Genomic DNA, 12769 nt, shown 5'->3' with positions numbered 1-12769 from the left:
TCTAATTTTTTTAAGAAGCAGTTTAGGCAGTTTATAACTTTTAAGGCATTTTGTTATTGAGACAGAAAAGGCTGGTCTTAAATACCAAGACTACCACCCTGTCAAATTTCAGATCATTTTATTTTAATGTCTTCTTTGTAAGCACTAAAACAAGCCTCTAGGGAAATACTTTTGGCCTCAAGATTTTGGTGTCCAAAACTCGTTTGTACAGCACTGGTTTAACATTTAGATTGCCCTGTTTGGAGTCTGTATTTGGACTTGATGACTCTCACGTGTCCCTTCCAATCCAGAATGCTCTGTGACTCTGTGATCCAAGTCTATTTTCTGAAATAGACTTCAGGTTTTTGCAAAGTTGGGTTGTTTTTTCTTTTTAGCCTGAAATAAATATAATCCCACTGCTGACTTTAACATACAGAATATTTGGGGGTAGACATCATTTGTGTAAATTTTTTCCTGACATATAATTGCTGGAATTTTTTTGTGCAAAGTTAATTAAATATTATATCCTTGGACTAGAGGTGAATAATGTTTTCTGATAAAACTAGTAACTTGAGGCTTCAAAACCCCAGAAGCATTAGGAAGACTGTGCTAATAATAAATTGCTTTGACTGAAGTTGATGTCTTAGCATGCATATAAATAAATTAATTAATAAGAGATCCCACTGAGATTATAGCAAAACCAATTAATACATCATTTTGCATGTAATTAGGAAAATGCCAGTCATCATAAGAATAACTGGCAAGTGTCCTGCACCAGAGCTTTAGCAGTGAACACATGGCTTAGTTAACATTTTGTTCTACCTGTCTACTGGACCACTTTCCATGACCCCCATATATGTTAAGAATAAGTGTAAGTAAAACAATACCTTTAGCTATCACTGCTGATAAAACTATAGAACTTATCTCCATTCTTTCAAGCAATAGCTCATGTTCTTTTTATTGGAGAAGCATAACTTAAAAGAAAGATCTGCTCTGGGAATATTTAAAGCGTCGTACTTGAGAAATTAATCTTTCTTTCTTTACTTTACCAGTACTGTAATTATCAGGGCATCAGACACTGTTTATGCTGAAATATTTTATTTGTTCTGATGCAGATTATTTTAGTGTGGGCTGAACTTTCAATAAAAGTAAGAGAGAAAATCTATCCCCGCTGAAATGCTGTTATCAACTGTCATGATTTTTCGCCAAGGCAAATCAATTCACCACCTCTTGAAGGTGTTACACACTGAACTGACAGTCACAGGGATTTGCTGAACACAGCAACTTTGACAAAGTTTTTATCTGTACCACAGAGACTACACAGGTTTACTTCACTGTTGCCACACTAGAGTCCAAAGACTCAGGTGTAATCCAAAGTAGCTTCTGACTGTAGCACTTCATTAAGTACAAACCATCAATTCCATGCGGTACAGGGGCTAGCAAGATGCTTCCGGGTCTTTGCTCCCTTGCTTCAACAAGAGCTGAATATGAAATATTTTTGCTAATTGTCAGAGTCAGTGACATGGGAAATGTCAGCAGAACAATTACACATTGTATTTTGAACAACATTTATAAAATAAGGCCTGGTTTTCTGCGGGAGAGGATACAGCAGACAAGCACAATAACATAGTTTATTTTTTTGCTTGGAAGTCCATGAAACTCAACAGTTTATTATTGTTGAATCTTTCAAAAGAAAAAAGGGCACTCTTCAACCATAAATATCAGAACTGGAGGAAAATAACTAGAGAGAATTCATTGTCAATAAAAACTGCAGTAAAATCCCTGTTTTGTTACCACTTGCTTATGTCAAATAAGGCTGTTCGCTCCAATAGTGTTCTATGATACTTTTTACTGTGCCAAAATTCTATACAGTTTAGTCACTCTTTGATTTAATCAAAACCAACACTACAATTATTTTTACTTTATCATTCCAAATGGGGAACAATAGCCAGTTATTTCCAAAAACTCCTACTGTAAATAAGACAATATAACAACATTGCACACGTACACATAAACATAGGCAGCTGGAGGTCTGTTTTCTGAAATTTACTGTCTGTACAGCAAAGAAGGATGATGTGGTTGTGAAATAGTTCTTAAACTAACCCAGTTTATAGCTCAGTACTTTAAAGTAATGCAGAATTAGCTGTGGCTTCTTTCCTAATTCGCTATCCTAGCAGGGACATGCATTATTAAGGTATTGGTGAAAAACTGTTAATCTCTTTGGAGCAGTTTGGTGACAAGACTTCAATGTCAAGAGACCCTAAGAGTCAAAACTGCAAATATAGCTTATCATTTCCTCTCAGTAAAATTAGATTTGCAGACAGCTTTGTGAAACAAAATTGACAATACAGTTGATAATCTCTACAAACATTTCTTAAAATTCTCAGATAAGAGTGATAGAAGTATTGTTGTATGGTAGCATTTGAATCTTCATTTAGTAGTCACTATGCTAGCCTTTGATTGCCTTGATTACAATTTTTAATTATACAAGTAATAACAGTCTACATTCATTATTTTTAGCCCTTTAAGTCTAAAGATGCATTCAGCCATCTAAACTAAATATCTGTGTATCTCTGGTAATTAAGATCACAAACAACCCTTAGCTGGTGTAGGACAGGGCAACATGAAGGACAAAGCAATCCTGAGGTGGTCAGATTTTTCAGTGGGAAAAAAACCTTCAAACTTCTGTGCTGTGCTCTAGCAACAGCCTTGCATGGTACTGGACCAGCATGAGCTCTGATGGGACATCTGAGATTTTGAGGGTGTTATTAGAGATTCTAAACTCCCAACTACACTTAGGCAAGAAGATACGAAAAGGAAACATCTGGCTGCACTTATAAGAAAGACAAGATTTTCAAGTGTAATGTGAGAAATTCCAAATGCCAGACACTGAAATAATTCAAGTTGCTTAGTAATGCTGATTTCCCCCTTCACCCCTTACCTATTGCTGAAGACTATCTCATGCACATCAAAATGGTAATGAAACCTGTCTGCTCACTGGAGTCCAAGGTAAATGCTGTAGGAGAATTTCAGCCCTGACTTTATATTAAAATGTCCATGAATACATTCTCTTCCACTGACTGTGTGAGACCAGGGAGTAACAAGTTGCCAAGCAGAAAGAAGATGTGGCTGAAGTACTGGTGGCCTAAGTGACTGCCCCAGCCATTTCCACTGCAAACATGTACATGGAGCCCCATGAGACTCATACCAAACCTATAGACTGAATCTCTTCTGCACTGAATTTGGATCTGATGAACACCCACTTTTCAGAAGACTGAGCATGAGTGAACAGCAGCAGCAATATCACCCTCAGAAGACAGAGAAACCACAGTTTTAGCCAACGCCCAGGAGTCTGGGATCAATAAGATATGAATGATATTAAATATCTGGAGAATCCCAAAGGCAAGTCTAACCTGCAGGAAAACCTACTCTCCCCTCATTCAGGCCTTACCAGGCATTCCTACCAATATGATTTGTAAGAACTGCTGCAAATACAGAGATCAGCGCATCTCTAACGATGACAGACTCACTCACTCAGCATCTGAAGTTTCAGTCAGGTTCATTGTGAAAAACAGCCAATGGTGATTGAAGGTATCCTGCCTGCAGTGCCCATGATTGCCTCCTGCTTAGCTAGACTGGTCTGCAGGAGTACCCAAACTGAGGTTTGACAGCTTTCCAGTTGAGAAACTGTAAGTACCTGGAGTTCACATCAGGGCAGCTCTTTCCAAAATGGCTGTTTGTCTACATCATTATTTAAGTTGGTCACTAGTCCAGTAGATATTTTAAGCCAAATTCTTACTAAGTGAGTAAAAGCACCAAGTAACATACAGAGATAAAATCCCAAAGTAGCTCCACAGGTACTTTGATGCTTTACAGTTGTGCATTCTGTAAGGCCAAAGTCTGTAACCCTGTGTGTAACCTGCAGCTAAACCTGTTTCTATTATAACACTTTGGACCTGCTTGTATTATGTATTATGTACTGTATTGGCAATATTTAGCTACTGCAGGAGCAATAAATCTTATCATAATCTTTCATATAATCAGTGTAATACTTCTTATGCCTCATGAGTCTTGTCTCTGCAACTCTGCCACACCCTGACTGATGAACCATGTATACCACAGTATGTTTTCTCATGTTCAGCCAGTGTATAAGTAAATACAAATAGCATACAATGTATATGGCTGTTTGGGGCATGCATTTGCTTTAAATTATTGGCATTTTAACAGTGAAATGATAGCACTCTACTTTAGGCACATGTAGAAGAATTTCTCACCTCTTTTGATGTTGTATTGCTTCAGTTTGACTGCCTGCAATGTAAACAAGATCTACAGTCAGAAAATATTTCTTTATAAAATGTTTAGGTTTAGGAGCCACAGAATGAGTGAAACAAAGCTCAATTGGCAGTGTCTTACATTTTCCCACATATATTGTAACTGCTTAGACTGAATCACAAAGCTGATTTCTTTTAGTACTTTTGGAAAAGAAGTTTAGCTTCATTAATGCACAACAGAAGAGTAGCACAACCGCAATATGGCTGCTTTGATACACAGTATCTTCAACCTGTAGGAAAATATTTACTTGCCCTTGAGATCCCCACTCTGGCCTCTCTCCGGGAGATGGTGTTTAAGCTGAGATCGTCCTTTTCGGATATATCACTCCTGACATGTCCTCCCCTCCAAACAACAATCTCACCCCATTTTGTAATGGGTGGCTGTCTGAAGGTTTAAGGCATACCCCCAAATCCCTGCTCTGCCTAATCTGAAGCAAGGATTTAAAAGCAGTTTCATGGGTCCTGAGTGCTAACCAAGAGGCTCTGAGGCAACTCACAGTTGTGAGTGAAATTATTTAAGTGAAACTCACATAAATAATTCAGAAGTCATGAAAAGCATTAATTACAGCCATCAACAATAATGTAGGTCCACTAATTGATATACTGTCTAAGGATACAATCTTGCTAGATCTTTAGACCAGAAAGCTTACATCCTTATCACTAGAACAAACGTTTATACACATACCAGTTTTTTTGGAGTAGGATTTTCTTCAAGGCATCATAAATTTGCATAGCTGGAATAGAAGCAAAAAGCAGGAGGAAGCAGTCCTCTGAAGGGGCCTTTGAATCTTTTTACTTATGTCATGCTTATATATTATCCCAACAAAATAGGAATTTACAGTTATTCAAACTTTCCAGTTTCCTATTGCCATTGTGTAGATAGACATTATTCATGAATCTTTCCATTCATGGTTTCAACTAACATTCTGTATCAGATGTGGACATGACTTCATCTGGATATGATGAGGAGACAGCAGCACTGAGGCAGTGGGCAGAAATCACTGGTTGAGTGTGGTATGTTGTGAGAAATAGGCTGTGCATGCCCTAAATATCAATGAACTAAATAAATGAATTTACCATGTGGGGGCATCTTTTTTGAATTAATACTACATTACTTAGCTAATCCTTGAGGACAACTTGAACAAAAAGAGTCTGAACCAATGGATGCCAGATTAATTAAACTGTTGCTTCTAGTGTATAAAATAGACCTATGAGACAGCCTGTTTTAGTTTTACCATCTAGCTCAATTACACTCACCTCACCTGGCTTCATACGCCAACATAATGCCTTAACACAAAAATCTGTGACTGTCTGGAGTTGTCATTACTTAATGAGTCATATAAACTAAAAAATGTGCATTGTGAAATGTGTTAAAACTTAATTATTAATCATCCTATTCATACTTATGTGATGAATAAACTGGAGGACTACTGTTAGTGGTTAGTAACATATTATTCAGAAATTCTCAGTCTGCTAATCCAGCAATCCAGGAGTGCTGGGTAACATCAGGCACTGCTTAGCAGTGGTGCTCCACTCCACAACTCAGTGATTCCTAAAAGAATTCAATATCTCTTACCAGGAGGTGCATGTCTCGTCCTGCTCAGGAGTGTCTTGCCCAGTTTGCGGCAGGAGGAGGGAAGGTGAGCGTAAAAGAGAGAGCCATGCCCCCAGCTGTCAGCCCACAGCTGTTTGTCTCCAGGACAAGCCAAACAAAACCCAGAGGTGTCTTTGCTTGAGCAGGTCAGACCTCATTCCTCCTTCCTCAGTCTCACTGTGACCATCTGAGAAATGGCCTCTGGGCCAAAACTGATTGTAGACTGGCACCTGTGTTTACCAGCAGGAGCACTTTGTTCATTTCAGGATTTGCTTGTATGTCTTCCTAGTAACTCTCACTCCTCTACCTAGCTGATTTGTCCTACTGATTGAATGGCAGGAGAATTAAAAAATTCTGGTGAGGTTCTTGTTTCTTTGCTGCCCAATAAACATTTCTGGATTTGGCTTGTAGCTCTTTTTGAGGCTGGGCTGTCTCAGACATGTGGCTGTACCTGATGATGGTATATTTCTCAGAGACTGGCCAAGACTCTTCTCAGCAAGAGGCACAGTCTTGACTTTGGGCATGATTGAGTCACTGCTTGACAAAATCTTACATTGACAAAACATGGCTGAAAAATCTAACTTTGAGTACAAGTTGTAATATATAATAAAAGCAATTAAAGTGTGTGAACAAAATTCAAGTGATATTTTATAGCACCTTTTGTGTACTGAAGGTGTAAGCGCTATGTAGATCACTTACTCATGGGAAAAACATGTAAATGCCACGTATCCACATGGGAGCCCCAACTTATGCCACAGTTCAGCTATACAGACTCAGTTAAGGATATGCATCACTTTCTAGATGTTGCCCGGGCCAGAAATGTTTCTGTATCCATCCCTTGGGAACAACAGAAAGCAGCTTTGTTGAACATTAGCACCTTTGAGGATCTGCCAGTTGAACCACTTATAAAATGTCACTAAGCATTTTCCATCAGAATAGACTTGGTAAGTTGTTATTTTCAGTTAGCATTAAGTTAGCATTCAGTTAGCATTTTTTCGAGGTCACTACAACTGGCTGCTGTTTCAGCTCTCTGAACTGGTTTGTGGTTCTACATCAAGAGCTGAGCAAGCAAATAATAGAACTTTGTATCCATCCTTCTCAGCAATTAGAGGATCAGCCTCAGTTGGTTGAGTATTCCGCGTCTTACTAAGTTTTATTTACTGGAAAAGCTTGAAGAGTAACCTTTCAAGAGGTACTTGAAAGAGAACCTTTCAAGAAGCAGAGCCAGTATCATTCAAGCAAAATTATTTGAAGGAAAGGAGATAGGTACATGTCTAAATTTTTTTTGGAGGTAACTAGTTACTCACAGTTTGGGTTTTTGGCCTAACTTTACAAACCAATGCTCCATTAAGACAGAAATCTTCACTGTTCCAATGCATTGAAACAAGGATCAATGTACACCATGATAAATCTACAGATATGATTCCACCATCTATTTTCACACAATTGGCCAACCAAAACACGATGTTTTCAGTTTAGCCTGCACTGCTGATTGCATGACCTCATGAATGGCTGCAAAGAAGTGGGCTGGATTATGACTGCCAGTTCAGGCTAGTGGGGAATTGCAGGGCACAGCAACAGTGCCCCAGGTCTCTGTATTGCCCTGTGACAAGAGCTGGAGTCCTTTGGTAAGCCAGCAAGCAGTGACATGATCAACACAGTACTCATGGCCCTGGTGAGAAATTTGTACTTTGGGGAGAAAAGTCAGCATGATATCACTTACAAGATGAAATTATTCTTTTTCTTTAGTCTTCTGGAGCAGTGTCCATGTCATACTGAACATCTTCAGTCTGATTGCTTTCTTTTTGGTACATGATATTTCATTTTTGTGATTCATAAATTTTTAACCTTTACTTGATTTTAACCTGTTCTCACTGTAACATTGCATTTTTATTTGATACGGTTTTATTAAAGGTGTATTGGTTTTGCAGGGCCTGGTTTTTGGTAGCAGGTGGGCCACAAAGATGGCTCCTGTGGGAAGCTGCTGGAAGCTTCCACCATGTCCAGCAGAGCCGATCCTTGATGGCTCTGAAGACAGATGTGCATCTGGCCAAAACCGTGCCAATGAGAGAGGTTGGTAATGCCTCTGTGATGGCATATTTAAGAAGGAAATCAAAACAAAGTCACAGGTGTTTCTGCTAGTCAGGGGAGAGGAGGAGGTGAGAACATGGAAGGGAAACAACATGGAGACACCAAGGTCAGTGGAGAGGGAGGGGGAGGAGGTGCTCCAGGCACTGGATCTAAGATTCCTCTGCAGGCTGTGGTGAGACCATGGTGAAGCAGCTGTGCCCTTGCAGCCCATGAGGGTCCACAGGGGATGCAGAGATCCACCCACAGCCCATGCTGGAGCAGGTGGATGCCTGGAGGAGGCTGTAATCCAGTGAGAGACCCAGTGGAGAGAGGGGCTCTGCTTCCAGGCTGGAGCAATCTGTCCTTGGAGGACTGCATCCCCTAGAAAGAGAGCCCCATGTCACAGCAGTTTTGGGAGGACTGCCAGCCTGGTGAGGGAGTTCACGTTGCAGTAGATGTGGTAGGGCAGCTACTCATGAGAAGTGGACCCACAGGAGATGTTCATGGAGAACCGTCTCCCGTGGGAAGGGACTCCACAGCCTTACAGGGGAAGGACTCCTCTCTTGGAGCAGTGGAAAAAAAATCTCAGTGATGAACTGACCCAAAAACCCCCATGCCCTGTTAGTGGGAAGGAAGGAGAGCCTGGGGGAGAAAAGGTGCTTTAAGGGCTTATTTTACTTCTCATTATCCTCTTCTGATTCTGTTCGTAATAAGTTCACTTGGCAACCTGAAGTTGAGCCTGTTTTGCCCTTGGAGTGTTTTTTTTTCTCCCAATCCTTACCTAAACTCATGAAGTCTTCATTAACTTTTTTCCTCTCCTCTGCCCAGCTGTAGCAGCAAAGGGTGAGAGAGCGACTCTTCTGGGTGCCTGACTTTGGGCCAGTGTCAAACCATGACAAAAGGATAATATAAAAAGTTTTGATTTTACAGGGCCTTCATTTCCAGAAGGTTTTTGGTTTTTTTTTTTTTTAAAGAAGGCATTTACAGCTAAGTGTCTTATTTTATCCCTTGTATACTGTTGCCAGTGATAGCAAGAATGGAGTTTCATTTATATTACTTTTAAATCACAGTCAGATTAACTTTCTTCCTTTCAAATTGCCAAATAACTTGCACACCTGTAATAGAGAGAACTTGATTCTTGTGTTGAATCTTGCTGTTGAAGTGGGACAGCTCATTTTTCCAGTAGTACTGCAGATAGTACAGATGAAAATATTTTTAAAGTTCATATAGCAAAAAATTGAGAATTAGAAATGTCATATTTAATCAGAAGCACATGTATTAAGGAAAAAGATTATTTTTTTATAATATTCTTCAGAGTTAATTCTTGAGGAGGGATTTGTTTACTTGACAAGCTCAATGGATGGGCATGTTCAGAACCCTTGAAACTTCCCTTAGCTCTGATCAAATTTTGAAAGGTTTGTCTGGCTTGCTTCCCTTTATCTACAGCTGACTAATGGATGTGCATGTTTTCTTCCTAGATTTTCTTATATAGCCTTTCTCCTATGTGATACAGGTTTTATCTTGCATCTGCCATATGTTTGCATCTCTCCTTGTCTTGCAGCTGCATGTGTCTTCCTCTACAGTAGCATAGAAATGAGAACTGGTGAGTTGACTTTAAGATTTGCTCTTTCACTGATATTGGGATTTTTTCCCCTTTCTTTCAGGCATCTCTGCACTATGGTTCATGCTAGCATAAACACCTGATAAATGACAGCAATATGTTGTTGGCATTTTCTTCAAGGGATGGGGAATGTGACAGAAGTGCTACCTCAGAGCCTTTTCCTGTATGTTACTGAAAAGGTTTGTGGACAACTGATGTTCTTTACATGATAATTCAGCACTGGATCTGAGATTGCATATTCTGTCTTGAATACATTTGTTTGAATCTATTTTTAATTGTTTAAAAAAATAGGTCGGTAGTAAGTGGAAAGAAAACAATACAGTCTCTGTAGTGCATTGGAAGATGAAGCCAAATTAAGAGAGCATAAAATTGCACATGGGATACTTTGCTTATATCTATGGTATGCACCAACTCCTACTCATCACACTTGTAACTCTGAGACCTGGCCCTTTACAGAATGTGCCACACAGCTGTGATGTATAGATGTGCACACATCACATGCCTTACACATTCCTTTAGCACTAAAATGTGCTAAAATTAACCATAACTCCGACATCGGTGAAAACCTCATAGAGGCCTGTCAAAAGTTGTGCTATTTGTAGTCTGTGGTGCCATAGGCTCTCTCACAGGTAAACACAGTAACTCACTTGTCATGCTTCAAGTGTTTTGATATATTGGCTTATTAATTTAGAAGTGTGTCTTCAAGATGATGGCAGTTGTGGACAAGCTATGGCGTAATTTGGTGCACGTGCAGTACGCATCTGCCAGCACAGGCATGCTGGTCAGGATCCCCATCTCTTGCTATTGTGTAACCAAGTATGGGAGCTGAAATCTGTACCATTGATAGGTTGTTAGTCTGATCTGATTAAAACCTGAGATTTTTATCCTTCAGCTTTGAAGAATTTTATAGAAAATAGTAGTGTTCTCCTGTCACATTCTAGGGAAAAGTAATTTTCATTGATTTCATTACTTAATTTCATTAACCAGGGCTAGTTAAATCTTAATTATAGTTATTGACCCCAGGTGTATGAAGAAATGGGTCCCAGTGATTTGCTATATTACTAACAAACAGAGAGCACTCACACAGAACTATTCTGCTTTTGACTTGAAGTTACACTGTAAATTATTCTCTAAAAATGTAACTGTTATTGGGTTTTTGTTGTTCTGACTGATAAGACTTGATTGAGTAATACAAATATTTACAGGTTTCAGCACACTCAACACAGGCAACCCTTTGTTAGATAGTCTTTTGATACTACTGTAATAAATAGAATCATTAATGAAGACAAATATCAGCATCTGTGCTCAGTCCTTGTTGTCTCCATAACACTGATAGGAGACTGGTGTGCTCTTTTTCTGGTTGCTTTATCTATAGCAGATGCAAGTAACTGAAATCACTTTTGAGAAGCATTTCAAAGTATTTATGTTTCATGACCCTTAAAGTACATAATCTGATTAAAAAAAAAAAAATCCAGCTTCTCAGTTATCATCACTTCCCTTAATAAAGTGTGCAGCCTGCATTTCCATGTGCAAGTGGCTATTTTGCTGTAGAATTAGCCACCCAGGGCTAAATGTGCATATTGCTGTGCATGGCTAGAGTTTGCTTGACACTTTTTGAAGTGTTGGTATCTGCCTGTCTGCTTTAGAAGAATTGTTCTAGGGTGTTAGTCTTCTTATAGGGTGAAGAAGTGACCTTTCCAACATTTTAATGTATCTCTCTCCTTTTACACGGCTTGGTTGTTAAGGGAAGTATCTTTCTGCTTTGCACTCGGTTTTTATCTTTCAAGTTTTTGGAGAATTTTTTTCTGTGCTACTCTTTGCAAGGAAGTAAGAAGTGTGACAGAAAGGTGTGATTTTTAATTTACACCAGAGTTCTCAACAAATAATGACTTTTCACACCCTGTTCTTGTTGCTTAGCCTGGGGGAGGAGTTGTATGGCTACTGTTGTCATATCAAATTAAACCCACTCATGTAATTCAGAAAGGCATTCCTTTTAAACTTAACCCTTCTAAGCTGCTGAAGTCGACAGGCGTAAGAGTGTAGGTTGAAGTGTGTCTTTTGGAGGATCTCTGCTGCTGAAGGATGAAAACAGAAATATTTTATTCAAGGATTTTTTTTCTATTTCTGTTTTTCTTTTTCTTTTGAGCACAGATGCTGATGAGGTTTGTGACGGTGAATCCTCATGTTAGCCTGGAGTTTGCTGCAGGCTCAGGGTATGGAAGCAAATGTTTGACCAACCATGCCAGACACTCATATGTCGCCCTGGTGACACTCATATGCTTGTCTAAAAAACTGACTCCACTAGTGTTGTGCTGTGGATTGCAAGCATGGTCATGGAGCACTTGGTGCTCCTTTAGATAGGAGAGCTAAAACACCTTGATAAGAAAATTCCCCTCAGAGAGAGTTTGCTGCTGCTGAGAAGTTTGCAGTGTGGAACAAGCTGTGCCTTTATAAGTTGTCTTCCTCTGGGGAGGTCGCTGGTGGTTTGGGGCGTGTTGCACCCCCTTGTCACCCGAGTGAGTCCTTCAGGCAGGGGGCACACGGCATGTGCAGGATTCATGCAGAGGGTGGGTGCACCCCTCCCGGCTGCCCCAGAGACTCTGCCTTCCCAGGGCGCCCACTGCATCCTCCCAGGTACCCCTGGAGCCTGGAGAAAGGAACCAGCAAATAACAGCAGGAGCAGTCCCCTCCCTTTCACCTGTCTTGTCCCTAGTTGTTGGTAATTCAGGGTTCAGTATTTGCTGGGTACCTGCCCTGCCAGGCGGTGCAGAGAGGGTTAAGGTCCTTGACTGACTGTAAGCATGGATGTGACAGACTCTTATCTGATGGTGGGGTGGCTTTTTTTTTTTTTTTTTTGGTGGTTTTTTTTTTTTTTTTTTTTTTCCTTCTGTAAAATGTCAGCCATTTCCTGATGAGCCTGATGGTGGTGGTGAATTTCACACCTTTTTTCTTCTCTGTGTGGAAACCTGGGTGTTAATGGTACCGGAGCAGGTCTTGTTTTATAAGGAATGAGGCTGCCTCAGAACAGAGGGAAACCAGGGACGGGAGAGGAGGTGAGGAAAGGGATCCAAGAAAACTGCCACTTACAACAGGCATTAGCTGAATTATTTTGCATGATTTTTATTCAGAGCATGAAAATATATTATTTGCTAAGTGCATTTTTTGCTATGAAAT

General features: G+C 39.9%; 1 protein-coding gene across 4 annotated transcripts in view; it reads left to right on the top strand.

The window, feature by feature from the left end:
• The first annotated feature begins 9635 nt into the window (after positions 1–9635).
• The window catches only part of SAMD3 (sterile alpha motif domain containing 3), a 39461-nt gene continuing 36327 nt past the window's right edge, over positions 9636–12769 (top strand). Inside the window, exon 1 of one of the 4 annotated variants that reach the window (XM_068184475.1) lies at positions 9636–9774. The gene's annotated coding sequence lies outside the window, so the exon portion shown is untranslated. Of the gene's footprint in view, positions 9775–10734; positions 10980–12468; positions 12649–12769 lie in introns of those variants that run through there. The other 3 variants (XM_068184478.1, XM_068184479.1, XM_068184476.1) reach the window with 3 other exon arrangements.

This window comes from Anomalospiza imberbis, chromosome 3 (genome assembly GCF_031753505.1).
Source record: "Anomalospiza imberbis isolate Cuckoo-Finch-1a 21T00152 chromosome 3, ASM3175350v1, whole genome shotgun sequence".
NCBI classification, from domain to species: Eukaryota; Metazoa; Chordata; class Aves; order Passeriformes; family Viduidae; genus Anomalospiza; species Anomalospiza imberbis.
Note: the sequence above shows the minus strand (reverse complement) of the source record. Positions and strands in the feature narration are given on the sequence as shown.